Source organism: Apis florea, unplaced genomic scaffold (genome assembly GCF_048593485.1).
Source record: "Apis florea isolate Af1SG1 unplaced genomic scaffold, ASM4859348v1 contig_3772_pilon, whole genome shotgun sequence".
Taxonomy (NCBI): Eukaryota; Metazoa; Arthropoda; class Insecta; order Hymenoptera; family Apidae; genus Apis; species Apis florea.
In genome coordinates, this window is record NW_028256845.1 from 1,419,040 (window position 1) to 1,435,180 (window position 16,141).

General features: G+C 41.6%; 1 protein-coding gene across 14 annotated transcripts in view; it reads left to right on the forward strand.

Annotated features, from left to right (window-relative positions):
- The window catches only part of Rbp6 (RNA-binding protein 6), a 748,813-nt gene that overhangs the window by 436,307 nt on the left and 296,365 nt on the right, over positions 1 to 16,141 (forward strand). The window lies entirely within an intron of this gene.

Here is a 16,141-nt window from a genome sequence, read left to right on the forward strand (position 1 = left end):
AGTTGTGCTCCGGGAAACGTCGAGAGTAAAGAAATTTGTAGGGGAGCGTTCTCTGTTTGATGAAAAGAATGCGTTTAGGAAGAGCGTGATTTGTGGTTTCGCATCGGCATTTTCAAATTAAAAAAAAAAAAGAAGAAGAATAAATTACGTGTAATTATCGTACCACGCGTAAACGGATGGTTGAAGTAATTAGATTTTACGAAACTTTACCAACAACCGAACATTTTCACGTTAAACGACGAATTTTTGAACATAATCCTTATTATTCCCATTGAACATTTCGGTAATTTGTTTAAATTATCCGTCCCCGTAACGTAATAATAATAATCCGAACAAAACCATGCAAATTACCAGTATTAATGTCCAGTAAATTCATAAAGACACGCAATTATGCATAATACGTCCGACGTTTATAATACTCCAATCCGACGTCCACAATTTCATTCTGATTAAAACCAAAATTCCATTTTCACGACGTAATTATACCCCGTGCGTTCCTAAAGTCATTTACCATAAATATCTTCGAGTAGTCGCACTAATTTCGCACCGATATCGAAATTCCTTCTCGATTCTTAAAAAAAAAAAAAAAAAAATCTCCGAATCTCCTTGGAAAATTTCACATCGATTCTCGAATTCCTCCAAAATTCTCGACTCTCGAGATTCTTTCGAGTCGGTTCTCTCTCGGATCGAGAAGAAAAATTTTCAAAATTCTCGCAAGCGAAAACGGAATTGACGATGTCGAATGGGGCGAAAGTTTCACCGGCTCGTTTCACGCGCGCTTAGACAATTACCAGCGACGAATCGGGGGACGGCACGCGTCGTTGCGCCGCCGCATTGACCGGAACGATGCTTTTGGCAGAGATTAATCGTGCCGCGCCGCGACGTGTCACCGTTTGCCAAATACATTTCTGCCCCTCAACTTCTCAGGAGACAATACCCTGGAATAATATCGCGGGGATAAGGGTTGAACACAGCGGCGGGGGGGGAGAAGGACAGAGAGAAATAGTTGCGGACATTAGCTGTCCACAGGAGCATAAGTACGACGAGCGTGCCACCGTAAGTACTCCGAATACGTATTAACCGTGGTGGTCGGGCGCCGTTCCTCGCCGTTACCTACCAAGGCTATATCCACACTCACATAAATTTCGCGTAATTCGCTCGCCTAATGCAAATTGCGAGCGCTCCGCGCCGGTGTCTAACACCTCCTCGATAGGGAACGAGATAGGGATGTGCACGAGGAGACTAAACCCGCCGCATCCTATTAAGCCTTATTCCCTTGCCCGCTTCGTCTCTTTATCCCCTGTCGCCTTTCCTCTCGAGCTTTTCACGAAATTTTTAAGAGATTCCATAAGGAATCTTGCTTGGACAGGGATGAATTGTGAGGGATGGAGGACCGGTGATTTCGTTAAGAGAAACGAGACGAGAAAGGAAAGTGACGTGTACGTACGGTATTTTTAATAAATTATAGCCGATTGAGTAAAGATATAAGAAGGAGAATGAATTTATCCTTCTTATTTTCGAGCGTATGTTAACCCGTTCCTTTTCATTCATCGTGAACACAGCCTTGGTCGATTTTCCTAAATCCGTCTAAACGAACACGGATCGAAAGCGGATCTATCCATCGATTTGTCTTCATCCTCTTCCTCTTCCCCACCCTCCCGTTCGTCATCCTTCACACGGGGTGGAAGACGGGAGAAGCGAAGGGGGGAGGGGAAGAAGAGGCCGCGCCGCTCTCGTCCACTGACAAGCTTCGTCACATTAATTAGCGGATCGTTCGTCTCCGGCCGCGTTAATGAACGCTCTCGTGTAATTCTGAAGAGGTCCTTGGCCCGCGTTGTTCGCGGGGAGAAAATAAACGAAACAAAGAAGCGGGGGCGAGGGGCAGGCGGCGGGCCGGAAGTCGCGACGACGACGGATCGTACGCGTGTCGGAAACGGCGCGTGTCATCGAGCCGGATGAAAATTCGTCGCCCCCGCGACGAAAGGGCTGCTACTCGATCATTTTTCGATTATTCAGCTCGCCGATTTTCATCCGTTTTGTTGATATCGCAGTCTTTCTTCGTCGTCGCCCGTTTCTTATTATCCTCTCTTATTCGCTTCTCTCTGAATTATAAAAATGATGAAGCATGTGAGCGAGGATTCATTGGAATTTGATTTGTTAAATAAATCGAAGAACGAATCGTTCGAATTGCAGTGAATAATTGTAGTTATTGAAGTAAGAAGAAATTTTAATTTGAGGAACAATTAGATATATTTGTTTCTATTTCTCTCTCTATATATATATATCTCTCTCTCTCTATTTTTCTATCTTCTGCACACAAGCCTGCCAATACAAGGATCGATCTTTCTAAAGTTAATTCTTGGTCCATTTAAAATAATAGTATTTTTTTATTCATGAACTTTTATTTCACCTCTGTTCACCGTTATTAATTTTACGCTCTAGTTTCGTTCAGTTTGCAATAAGCGAAAGATTCCTTTATCGCCGAATGAAAAACCTTTGCGTGAAACTGGGACGAGAAATCGCGGATATTAACAAAGGGGTAGTCTTTTAATCTTAAAAAAAAATTTGTTACCGATAGTAGAACGGTAGCAAAAAATCGAATCACTGTATTTCCAATTCTTCCTTAATCTTTTTTCCCTTCGCGAATTTCAAGAGACAAGTTTCCCGTCTCTCCGAAAATTCCCAATTTTTCAATCTGCCGATGAAAAAAAGGGGGGAGAGGGGGAAGAAAGAAAAGAAAAAAACGTAACCACGTTACGTTCGAGCCATTTCCACCAGCCATCCCGACCAGTTTCGCCGAATTAACGCGATTCAATGGGCGCCGAATGATAAACGATGATCCATCGAATTATCACGGGCGAGCAGAAGAAGATACAGCGGCGCGCATCGGTCGGCAGACATTTTTGTCGTCCGATTTCGGGGTGGGTGCGTGTCACTGGCAGGGCCGTTTAATATTATCGAAAATCAGTGGGACGCACGAGCGATTCTGCGAATCGATGCCAGATCGTGTTCCTCTCTATTTGCCCCGGGACGCACAATGATTTCGCAAGCTGCCGCGTAAGCACCCGCACCAACGAGATGCCTACGGCCGATCAGAATGGCCGTTAGATTGCGCTTAATCGCGGTCGATTCCTGATTAAAAAGAATCGCGCACCCTCATTTGTCTCTCACGTTTAATCCACCAACAATAGTTACAAATCAATCGAAGTACTGCATACGCGTGAAAATGACACGAGCAATTTTTATTTATCTATTTTTCTCTTTTTTCTTTTTTTTTTTTATTTATTGATGATATTGTTCCTTTTTTTTTCTTTTTTTGTTATTATTTATCGCGTGTATCGTGAATATTCTGTGCCTTCCTCCATTTTTTTTTATTGGGAATTTTTTTTTTTTTTTTATTTTTCAAAAGGTGTGCTTTTTACGGTACCATTTTTCGTGGCGCCAATCGGAAATACTATTTTTGAAAGTGCCTGAATCGCATTCGATGCTTTATATTCACCAGTTTCTATCCTATAAATTACCTTTGAATCGTGTTTATAATCTATACAATAGTTTTTTGTGATCGTAGAAATAAATTGTATTAATGTAGAAATATCGTATCGAGGATTTATCATTTTTTACTCTCTGTTTCATATCCAAAGTTGAGAGTAAAATTCTTTAACAATCCTCTTCATCGTTCGAAACTCATCATCGAAAACTCGAACGATCACTTATATCTATATAAACAACGTGTTGAAACAAAAATTTCCACGTAGAATTTCCGAATCTCGAGCGAACTTTTAATGCAAAAAAGACCCGTATTTTACGCGCTAAAACCGAGAAAGACACCGAGAGCGAAATAGAATGTCGTGTTCAACCCGACCTAGGATCTTGCAAAGGGTTAAACTCGAGAAATTGCACTGTCACGGAAGTCTGCCGTGTAATATACAGTTTCCCTGATTCTGAATATTAGTTTTTGTTGATGCACGGTTCAAACGAATGTTACTGAAAACGATCCTTTTTCCAGATTCCATCTTCATCCCATCGTCTCGTGATACGAATATCTCGTGATACACGTGACGATACGTGCAATTAGATTTGTTACTACGAAATGAGCTTCGAGGAAGGGAAACGGCGGCTGCCCCCTTGTATATGCGGAAAAGTGTGTGACGACACGTGTAGAGTGTCACGAATGAACTCGTCGTGTCACGTGTCATGTTCTTCCCGTGTCTCAACCCGATACTCAAACGCGATTATTGCCTACATTATATTCCGCGTATCGTGCAAAAAGTGCGACACGATGAAATCCGTCCCCGAGTGGAATTGACGGTAATTAAAACCGTTGTGAAATTATTTTACGCGCGGGTGTATGCGAGAAAATGTGGATTATTCTTTCAAATTGGAATTTTTTTTCGATCGAGGATTTTTTTGCAGAAATATATTTCTCGACGGAGCGGCCACATAGATTTCTTTGTTCCTACAAATTCTCGTTCGATAGTGCACGAATTTCGTGGATATCCGAGAGTGTGGCACTTGAAAAGGACTGTCGATACTCTTCCTTGACCGTAGATATTTACCTTTACGATATATTCAAGCACAAATTTTGTTCCAAAGAATGTGGTGGGATACCAGAGAGTTTTATTTGAAACGTATTCGAGGGAAACATGGTGGAGCATCTCTCGTGCCAGGTTCTTTTTCTTTAACCGAGCTGCAATGAATTCGATAAGTCTTAATATCAAAATGCAGGGAATATCGTATACAGAAAAGTAGAATAAGATTGAAAGTATCAAAAATTGTAATGCAATTTTAATAGATTATAATGATATATAATTTCAAATTATGGATGAATGGATTTGCACGCAAGTGTGAAAATACAATAGAGAAAGGTCAAGAGACATGGAAAATTGGCAAAGCCCTTTAGAAATATCTCAATGGCCCGCATTCCCGAATCGAAATATTTCAGGGATTCACGACGCGATCTATGCTCTTCTCTCGCCTCCTTTCCTCCTGTTTTACGAATAAATGGTGTAGCTACTAGCAGAAAGAAGAATGAGGGTTTAACCTCTTTGACTCACTCTTCCCCGTAACGATCGCGCTTGCAAAAGAGAGCATCACAAAGGGACGAAGGAAAAGGCAAGATCGAAGCGAGATAGGCGACGTATATACCACGATCGAAAGTGCTCTCGATCACTTCTCCTCTCGAGTTTTATCCATCGAGTATGTGCCATTCTCGGTACATTGTCACAGTCGATGGGATTAATTCGTTGGAAGATTTCGGAAAGAATTACGCAGAATTTGCGTTTTAATATTTTCATCGATAATTATTATTGATTGGTTACAATTTTAATGCTTTCAATGCAATAAAAAAAATTCCATTATCGATATTTTAACATTGGCAGTAAAAAATTCCAACCTGTAATTCTGATTTTTAAAATTTCAATTAACAATAATTAAATATTAATCGAAGGGAGCGATAATAAAATGAAGTTATAATCCACGTTATAAATTAATTCATTATATTTCAATGTTCGTATCAAAATTCCCTTACGTGTTATCGAACGTAATAAAAATCCAACGAGGAGATTTCTCCCTCTCACAGTTAGGATTTCTCTCCTCGACCACCATCCGAATAATTTCATTCGAATCGACGCCACGTCGTAGAGAAATTGATTTCGCAATTGATCGCGCAATCTGGACAAAGTCCAGGAACGAATATATTGATGGCGATTTTATTGCCATCATGAAGATTCAACCGGTGACTCCGAGAAAAACGGAGCGCGGTGTTTCACGCTCTCTCTCTCTCTCTCTCTCTCTCTCTCTTCCTTCCCTCCCTCGATACTCCTTAAACCCTTCACGTACGCTTCGAGCATCTATTCGAGCTGGTGGTTCAGAAAATGGTGAAAAATAAGCAGCGTCGCTCATCCACGGAATAATTTATTTGGAGAGCCTGAAGCCACTAAGCCTTGCGGAAATTGTCTGCAGTCCTTTACAAAACTCCAGCCACCCCTGATTCTTCTCCTCTCCCTTGAACCTTCGCTTCTCCTCACTTCTGCGCGCTTCTTTCTTCCTTCCTTCCTTCTTCTTCTTCTTCTTCTTCTCTCTCTCTCTCTCTCTCTCTCTCTCTCTCCTTCGTCGAGCGAGTCAACAATACGAGAAGCGTCCATTGTCGAATGCTTTTAAATTTGAAATACAAACCGTCTGCCTTACCACCCCTCCTCGCTCGGCACCCACGCACCACCTACCGACCCCTTTCTTCCTTCGCAACCTATCAACGTCATCGTGCATGCGCACCTTCTATCCAAAAGGCTTTCACACTTGCATTTTTTTTCACCGTTCTCGATTTCAAACTTTCCTTCCCTTTCTCTCCTTCCCTTTTCTCTTCACTCCCTTCACTGCAGGTGGATCTCAAGTTTTTGTCCTCTTCCTCGTGTCCTGCGTACTTCATTCGTTCCCCGCGACGCTTAAAAGAAATATCGTCGCTACGTTCGAACATTTCGAGGATGGATTACGTAACTTTGAATGGATGATTTGATCGATCCAGTGGAGGACCGTGATAGACCAATACCGAAGATTCGAAAATCTGCTTTTTAATAGCTCTCCTCGTGGATGCAATTTATTCGTAGACGAATCCGAATATCTTATGTAACACGATTAACACAAAATTCAAGCGAATTGACAAATTGATCGTAATCAATTTTTACTTACGAGCATAATAGCATCTAAAAGTGATCAAATTTACAAGAGACTTTCTATTTTCGAAGAATCCAAGAATTCCAGGGGACGATGAGTTATAAATATCAATCGGTAACTCCAATTCCGAGCATGCAAATCGTAATTAAAACACTGCCGTAACGGCAACCAGCTGTTCCATATCCCATCTAATCTTTTAACGGGTAGAAACAACAATAATAACAATCGTAATAGCAGCTCTCTCTCTCTCTTTCTCTCTTGTAACGAGCAACTCCTAAAATCTCGCAACGAAATTCACCGTTGAACGATACATTAGGTTCAGAATGATCTCGTTAATCCTGAGCCACTGGGTTTCGAAGATATATTCCCTGCCCTTTCGAGCAACTTCCGCTTATCAAGGCCGCGAATTAAACTGCGAAACAGAGGCTCCCGTAGCATCTGTTGCTACCACGGCTTTAATTCGTTCCCTCTGCGCGTTTCGCGGTCGGTATTCTATATATGTGTGTCTGTGTGTATATATATATATGTATACACGAGGGTTGTAATCACAGTGAAAACAAGTCGAAACTAGGACGGTTGGTATCTCGTTGGTTGTCGGAATAAAATTACGTAAAAATTGGCATGCATACACGGAGTTAGAAGGTACGAGATAGCCGCATGATTTACTCTAATTGTTAAGCATCAGTTTGTTCGAGAAGTTTCGTTTATGCATCCAACTTGAAACTCGTTGTTTTTTTTTGTTTTTGTTCTTTCCTTCTCTTTCTCTTTTTTTTTGGAGTTTCTGCTCTCTGTACGTTCGTCCATTCTCAGGATAATGATTTCGTAGGATGGTAACGATCAAAATTGAATATATATATAAAAAAGAAAGGAATGTTCGTCTAAATACCTCTTCTTTAAAATCATCTATCTATAAACGTTTCTTATGATCTCGTAAAAAAAAAAATTTTTCTCCTCGGCAAGAAATCTTTAAAAAGTGTTAAAACAATCGTTCAATAATTATTGTAAATGTACTGCTCGATCTTCGAATGATCTTGTGAATTAAAAATGTCTCTAATCTCTTTCGATGTTCATCACATAAGCGCAACACAATTTTTCTTCGAATCGAAGTTGAATAGAAAATTCCACTGGATTCAAGATTCGTCGCGTTTTATGATCGTTTATAAGCCCGACGAGTTATTTTTTCCCCAAGGCTCTGCCGTTGCTCTCGAATTCCACCGATGATTTATTCTTCTATTTACCGATATCGAACGGGAGCTGAGAGCGGGCGAACGAAATTTTTCATCGCGATACCGGGCAACCGGTGTCCTCGTGCATGCATCCTACACGTAACGAACGCGACGTGAAATTACAATTTCAGCCGGCGTCGCTTCCATTAGTCGAGCGTGTAAATCATTTTTCCCTAATGCGCTAAAAATTCGGCCGGAATATCGGCACATGAATATTTCGTGCCCGGACGAATCTGATAACGTTGGATTTTTGATTACGATTTAACCAACTTGTTTCGCGATTTCGCGTGTGCACTTCGAAAATTCGAAAATCCGGGTTAAAAAAACCGTATGAAATCCCCGTGTCCAGGGACGGCTCGTGTTTTGTGTTCCAGTATCGTTTTAACGAAAAATCGTGCTGCAAGAAGTGTTAATATCGTGCGAAGATATCTCTGAAAATGTTTGTTTGATATTATTGAGAATATATATATATATATATATTTCACTCATTTTCAGAGAAATATTTCAAAATTAAATGGTACAATCAGCCTCGAACACCAATAGCGCGTCTCTCGTAATTGAAAATGTTCGTTCGTATTAATGAAAATCTTGATTCAAATTTAAAGAACTTGATCGTAAAACGAACTGAAAGTTAAAGATTTTTACTCTTCCACGTTCAACGTGGAAACCACTGTTTCATAAAACGATAAGAGAAATATGAAAATTGTACGAGAAGAATCGTATTTCGTTCGGAATCGTTATAAATTAAAACTGGAAGAAGAAATAACTTCAAGTTCCACTGATTTGAATGAAAATTGTTTTCGATAATTAAGAAGGAGCGAATAGAGGCGGGGATGAATCAATATTCTGGAATATTCTCAACGATTTCTGACGTAAAACGAAGCGGCGAAATCTACCCTCTGGATACCTCTTGATACCATTCCCTCTGATATCCCGGCATCGAGGAAACACGATCTCCTTAATAGCTCGGAATCAACAGGAACTTTTCCGACCAATTCCTCTCCTTGTCAAGGAATAAACTGTCACTGTCAGTTCGAGCAGTCGGGATGGAAACTCCCCGTGAAAGTTACCCCCTTAGTTATAAATCACATCGAGACAGGGTCTTAAATATTTCACGGCGAAACTTTTCCTTTCCTTTTCTAGAAACTAGTCCTTCTGTCGACGGGTGCATCCACGTTTCAAAGTGAAAAACCATCTGGAACGAGCCTCCAGGTGTCCTTTTCAAATTTTAACAGCCACTTGCTCTTTACGCGACTGCTCGATTAATTAATCTTTCGGCCGAATTCGCGCCTTTCGCTGGCTCACCGCTCTCCGCTGGTCCGCTCGTTAAGGGACAGTCTTAATCGAGTTTAAATTGAAATTTAAGTGTTGATTAATCGTCCTTGATTGTTGTTGTTCAATTGTTGGAATTAAATTACACGGCTCATCATTTATGAATCGATGTTTATTATCGTGGACAAAGTTATTTTGCATAACCGCTACAATTAACGAATTAAATGATAATTAAATAATAATAACAATATAAACATTTTGCGATTCCCTAATTTATTAAATTCTCTCGAATTTAAATTTTCATATTTTGAAATCTTGTATATACCACAAATTTTGATTTCGTATGTATTCGATCACGTAAACGTTTCGATTTGTACGTAAGTAAGGCTTGATGAACGTAACGATAAAATTTGTACAACTTCTACTAATCGACGGTTAATAATTTTCATCAGAAAAAAAACGCTGTTAAATTTTAAAATAAATTATAAAAAAAAAAGAGAAAACCGCATCAATCGCACAACTCGTAAAAGCGAAAGCGGTTTCACTACGACGAAATTTACAACTTTCACGAGTGTATTGATTTCATCTAGCTGGATAACAGGAGCATCGTCGTTATTAACGATCAGCCACTCGACGACTCGGTATTAAAATTTGTAACAGGAATAATACGGTTGGTGATCCGTAAGGGCACAAGTTTGACGATATTTTCATGACGCACGTCGCTGGACCGCGAACACCGCGGATAGAGTTTGCACGCTGCGCATAGTATATGGCGACGTATCATGAGTGTAAAATACCGCGTACACGTTGTAGGCAGCAGGTAGCTGCCCTACCGGTGCATGAAATATAAATAATTAGTATGATATATAAGCCGGCTGCGGCCGGGTGTGCGCGCCGCGATATATCGACGTGACCCACGGCTTTATTTCGAGACTGGCCACATTTTATCCGCTAAATTAGCTTTTCCTCTCGCGATTTATGTCACTCGGTTCGAGAAAATTGCTGCCAAAATAGATAACTTCCCCGCTGTGAATTACCGCTGAAAAATCTGAAGAACATGGCGCCCAATCTCTATCCATTCACGTGAATATAAAGTTCTCCATTTGATCTCGTTCATTGGCTCCACGTGTTGTTTAATCTCTTTGGATATTTTACGTACTGATCGTGTGAACACCATACATTTTAACATTGATTCTTTTCTTTGTTTTTTTTTTTTTCGGTATCTGTTTTAAATCGGTTGGTAGGATTGTTGGAAAAATTGTTGGAAGAAGATAAAGAAAACAACGTGTTCTATTTCATCGTATTTCTTAAGCGAGATCCTTGATAGATATATTGCGAATATATTTTCAAAGTGATTGATTTGATTTCAAGGATTTATTCGATCGTATCGTAGTTTTTCTTCTGTAAAGTGTTCGTCTTGCGACAGCGACGTGTAGAAGTTTGCAGCAAGGGTAAAAGGGAAAAACAAAGGGGTAAATTGGTCGCGTGAGAAAAAATCAAGATGCGTGCGCCAGTCCATTCAAAGTAGACAGGAGGGAAAGTGGTATCACGTTTCGGTTTCACACACGGGCTCTTAAAAGCACACTCGGTGGCTGGCTTTTTCCTTTGCAATAATTCACAAACGGTTCCTCTCTCTTTGCCCTTTCGTTCCGTTGATACGGCTAACTTTACAAAGAAAAGCCAAATTTACATTTTTTTCTTCTTTAACCGTCTTCTATCCATCGCTCAAGGATAAAAACTAATTGCTCCCACCCCTCCTCGTCTTTCCTTCAAACGATAAATGTTGCATCGTTCTAACAACAATTCCGATATTCCTTGTTTCTCATCATCAACCGTCGACAAAGTTATTCGCGAGGATTAACACAAAAAAAAAAAAGGAAACCTAAGTCAAATATCAACCGAACGAATTGCCAAGCAAGCGTAAATCGCTTAATTCGTAACAAAACAAACGGTATCGATTCCCTATAAATTCCATCTCCCTATCTCGGCAAAGGTAGAGATGGTACACACAGGATTCGATAAAAATAACGGACGCAATTGTGTCGGAAATGAAATGGAAGGGAACAATTAAATCACATTGTTCCTTTCATCGGCGTATATATCGGCGAAAGCATAGCGTAAAAAGTGGATAGGGAAGGGGGACAGGGGTCTGGTCAGTCAGTTTTTACGATACAAGTGGAGAAAAAAGAAAAAAAAAAAAGAAAGAAAGAAAGGAAAAAAAAAAGGATAACAGCGAGGAGACAGCGAGCCGCACTGACTGCCACACACTGACAGTCCTCCTCCCTCCTCCCTCCTTCCTTCGTTCGAAAAACCACCCTCCTCGACCCTGCCCTCCTCCCCCTTCCGCCTCACAGCCACCACGTCCCTCTCGTGCTTTCGCTAACTCTCGGTCCCTTCAGCTCGCCTCATAGAGCCACATTCTCGAGCGATCCATTTCCAGATTAAACACGCGTAAAACTCCACTCTCCGCTGCGGTACACACAAGAACCTTCTATCCCTCTCTCTGTCGCGTGGCGCACCTATCCCTGTCCCGTCACACACACACACACACACACCCCTCCACGGCTCGTCCCACGCTCTGGGAATACGCGAAGGTCTTATCTATCCCGTTTTGCGCATGAGTGCCACCAGGGGGGAGGGAGGGAGACGAGGAAAAAGAGGCACGGTTTTTCGTCCACGACAGGTTCAAAAACTCGTTCCAGGCAAATCTGCGGAGGGGGGATAGGGCCTTTTTTCCTTCCTTCCTTCCTTCCTTCGAGTTGCCCTTTTCGGACACGCGACGAAAGGAAGGGGCCGCGCGTTTCATAATAAATCAAGTATCGTCGTGAGCGGGAGATGAAAAAGGGGAGGCTCTTTGTTTCGGACGGTGATGTACCGGTGCTCCCTCAAACCCTCGACTTAATGAGGATAGGAAAGAGAGATAAGCTCGAGGAAAAAGCGATGTCGTCGAAGAGACGACACGGGAGTTGGATTTTGCCGTCTCTGTGAGTGAGTGAGTGAGTGAGATTTGATTGGAGGACGATGGATGTTTTTGAAGGAGGGTATATTTCTTTCTTCGAGAAGTTTCGGGGAAAATGTTTAATTCTCCGCGAGCGGAGATAAGCTAAATCGCCGTGATTTTTCCAAGAGTTGGTTACTTGGAATTAAATTGCCGATATATTACAAATTTTTGGATAAATTGCTTGTTAAAATTTGTAATATCGAATATTAGAAATGGAAGACGTTCTAAGACAAGCTTCTTTAAAATATATCGTAGTTTCTATCGCGTATCTTTTATATAATACCTGATTATAAACCGGTGTTGTTGCAACTTGAAAAAATCGAAATTGAAAAAATTATTAAACACGGTAGAACGGTTGAGAAACGGTTACAGGAATCAATTTCTCGTCGTATACTCTTAAACAACGTTCCATTATGGACGAAGCGCAATGATCGAAGCAAGAATCGAACAGTGTGTACACGTTCCCACGGAGTAAGTGGAGTTAGGGACTTCGGAATCGGCCGGTGTGGCGGTGGTGGTGGTCCGGCGCTACGCTGGGAACTGGGAAGGGTGTTGTCGATTATCGAAGTCGAAGCCTTTGCAGGTAATTGCATAGTTCGTTTTCTTGTCCCTACCCGTGTTATTGGAAACACTTAAGCCGATAAGACGAGTTTACGAGGCGAGAATCCGTGCGTTGATTTTCATAAATTGTACATATATATATTTATATATCGCACAGACTATCACCGATGTGACAAGAAGAATATTCCGAAAGATTTGTCGTTCGTTAATTAAAAGCGACCGTGAACTTGTCGAACACGAACACGATTTCCTCGATTTGGTTTCGTCGACTCGATACGTAGATGTCCAATCGGGGCAGGATAGAAGGGACGGTAAAGAGAAAGAGAAGAAAGAGACGTCTGTGGAGGAGTGGAACGGGGAAAGGACATTGTTATTCTGGCCGCTTAAATAATTCATAAGCAATATCACACCGTTGCCGCGGTCACGTCTCGGCTTCCCTCCTGATTGGCTCGAATTTACGAGCCATTGTCGCCTGATTGGCCGCGCTTGTGCGACGGATGGTGGTTTCGTAAAGAAAAGCACTTTATCGCCTGAAAGCATTGACGTGCCAGCCGAGCACCGGTCCATGCATGAAAAGGAGCGAGAAAAGGAGGATGGAGGAAGAAGGAGAGGGAGGAGGGGGCGAGAAAAAGAGGGAACGAAACGCTTGCGGTAATTTCTCCCTCTCCTCCCCCCTTCCCCTCGGTTCTAGCCGTCCTTATTTTTCCTATAAGCACGGGACAACCCGCTTTCACTTCGATTTAACTTTGTCAAATTCCTTCGTTCCGCTCGCATAGAACGGCTCCTTCGAGCATCCTACGAGGCGCGAACAAAGTGAAGGCAAATTGAGTCTTGTTTCTTCCTTCGTTTTACCGCTGCCAACGCTCTTTCTTACTGCGCTTCGAGGCTTGGATGATTCTTTTTTTTTTTCTTCTTCTTTCTTTCTTCCCTCGCCCCCTCCCCCCCTCCTCCTCCTTTTCCTTCGAAATTTCTCTCTACCCGCGCCAAGGAGTTTAATATCTTTAAACGGTTCTGCACATTTCGCGCAAAAATGTATTCTTTTACGATGATACGTACGCGCCGTACGTTCGGTTCACCTAATCTTTCGCTTCAATTTGCACGCAGTCCGTTGCGAAATTGGATCGCACCATCCAAGGATTAAACGATTCATTCGCCACGATGCAATTCTTCCGATTCGTCTTCTAAAAACTTTTCACGATTCCGTTCGAAATTATATCGCGCGCAAAATTCACTCTTCACCACTTCCTTCACCATAATTGATCTCGAAAGCCCGGCGCCAATTCACCGCGAAAATTCGCCGTTCGACAACTGTTGACGATTCGTTTCTTCTCCCTCCCGCGAGATGATGGAGGGGAAGGGAAGGAAGGGCCCCGCGAGTTGTTGAAGAGATATTATGCCCGACACACTCTCCCGCAAGCAGCAATTTCAGTTCGGTCTGCTGGACCTCGTTGTCCGTGACACTTTGACGCAACTACGGACACAGAGAGGGAGAGAGAGAGAGAGAGAGGGAGAGAGAGAGAGAGAGAGCAGGGTGTCCAGGGTGCGCTTGTGCAAGGCAGTTATGAGTTGCTTAATTGTTTTGTCACTGTTCGTCCCTCCTCATCGTCCTCCGCTTCGTTCATCCTTCGTGCTCTCGTCTTCCTTGTCATCGCGTCGAGTTGTGTCGTGGTGTGCGTCCGGTCCTCGAGCGGAGAAACCATCTCTCTCTCTCTCCACCCTCCCTCCCTTCTCCATCTCTATTGTTGCCCCCGTGTTACGTTACTGCCTCAACCCGCTCCCCTCCTCGTAGAGTTCCACGAATGCTCGGGATCGTTTCCGGAATAGTACTGGCTTACCCCTTGACAAGTTATCCGTGGGATTCTAACGTTAGGAAAATCGATACCGGGACACCATTGTTTGCCTACGGAGATTCGCCGGATGGACCGCAAGGAATAACTGTTGCTTAAGTTATTCACACGCCGAGGGAAATCAATTCGACGCTGTCCCTCTCATCGTCACCGCCCGCTTCCTTTTTTCGCTTTTCTCGCCGCTGCCTTCATAATGCATATTTATGAACCATCCCGAACACGTCGAGAGCCGCCGGTTCGATCGTAACAGACTTCGTTCGTAATTCCTTTTTTCGCGGGAACAAGGCGGGGGAGGGAGAAAGAGAAGCGAAGCAAGTTGGATTTGGCGATATAGGTATTTTTCTTTTCTCTCCGTCTTTTTTTCACTTGGTTTTTTGAATCTGAAGCAATTCGAGGCATTTCTTCTTTTGCCATATTGAGAATTTAAATGGAAAATTTTGTTACGTTACGAGTTAAAATTGTTAAAGTTATTCAGCATCGAGTGAATGTTTGACGATCATTTTCTGAAATCTAGTTTTTTTTTTCTATTCTTGGTTTATGCGTGCGACCTATGAAAGTTTGTTCCGAGTATAGAGTATAGGCAGGAAGTTGTTTCAAACAGAACACGGAATTGCTTTCTACTGATATTTTTAAACATCGGCGGAAAACTAAATTATTAAAGTAAATATTAATAGGGGAGGCTATAAGGATATTAAACGAAAGGTTAAACGTATCAATTTTCTACACTAAATTTGAAACTCTTTAAATAAAATGCATACGTGTCCTCTAATGGGTTGCAATTCTTATCGAGTGAATTGATGGAATCGCGTATTTTTTAGGAAATTAAGGAACATCTAACTTGATTTACGATCGATCCGATAAATTTCACAAGCCTTTGAATTTCGTAATATCGTTACAAGAATAATATCGAAGAAAGACTATAAGAAAATTGTTCGCCTGGTTCTGAATTATTACCTCGGTAAGACAGTGTCCAAGTTATTTCAACGGACTATCGATACGAAGTACTATTTTAGTTAACGAAAAAAAAGAAGGAAAGTTTAAAATTTACGTAATCTGAATATTTTTACCTCTTTTTCCTTAAATCCTTTTTAAATAAAAAACTATCGATACGAAGTACTATTTTAGTCAACGAAAAAAAAGAAGGAAAGTTTACGTAATCTGAATATTTTTACCTCTTAAATCCTTTTTAAATAAAAAATACAATTTCTTTTATAAAAAAAAAAAAAAGAATCTACGTATTCGTTTCTAAACTCTCTCAAATCGATCGAACGAACTTTACGTAAAGTTTCATCCAAATTGCAACTGCTTCTATCAATCTATTTATCGATATTTCCTTACGATCTCCTCGATTAGTAGCTACTTCCGGATAGCAACTCGAATCAAAATAAAGAACGAGAAGAGCAAAGGAGAAGTAACAAAGGATCAGAGGGGAGGAATATTAGAAGTTTCATTAACTCGTCAGGGGGCCGGCATAAAAAGCTGCGAGAAAAGAATCTTGGGAATTCGAGATTTCGAAATCCCGTAAGTGGGAGCCAACTTTATAAATGCCGCTGCTTCGAAATCGA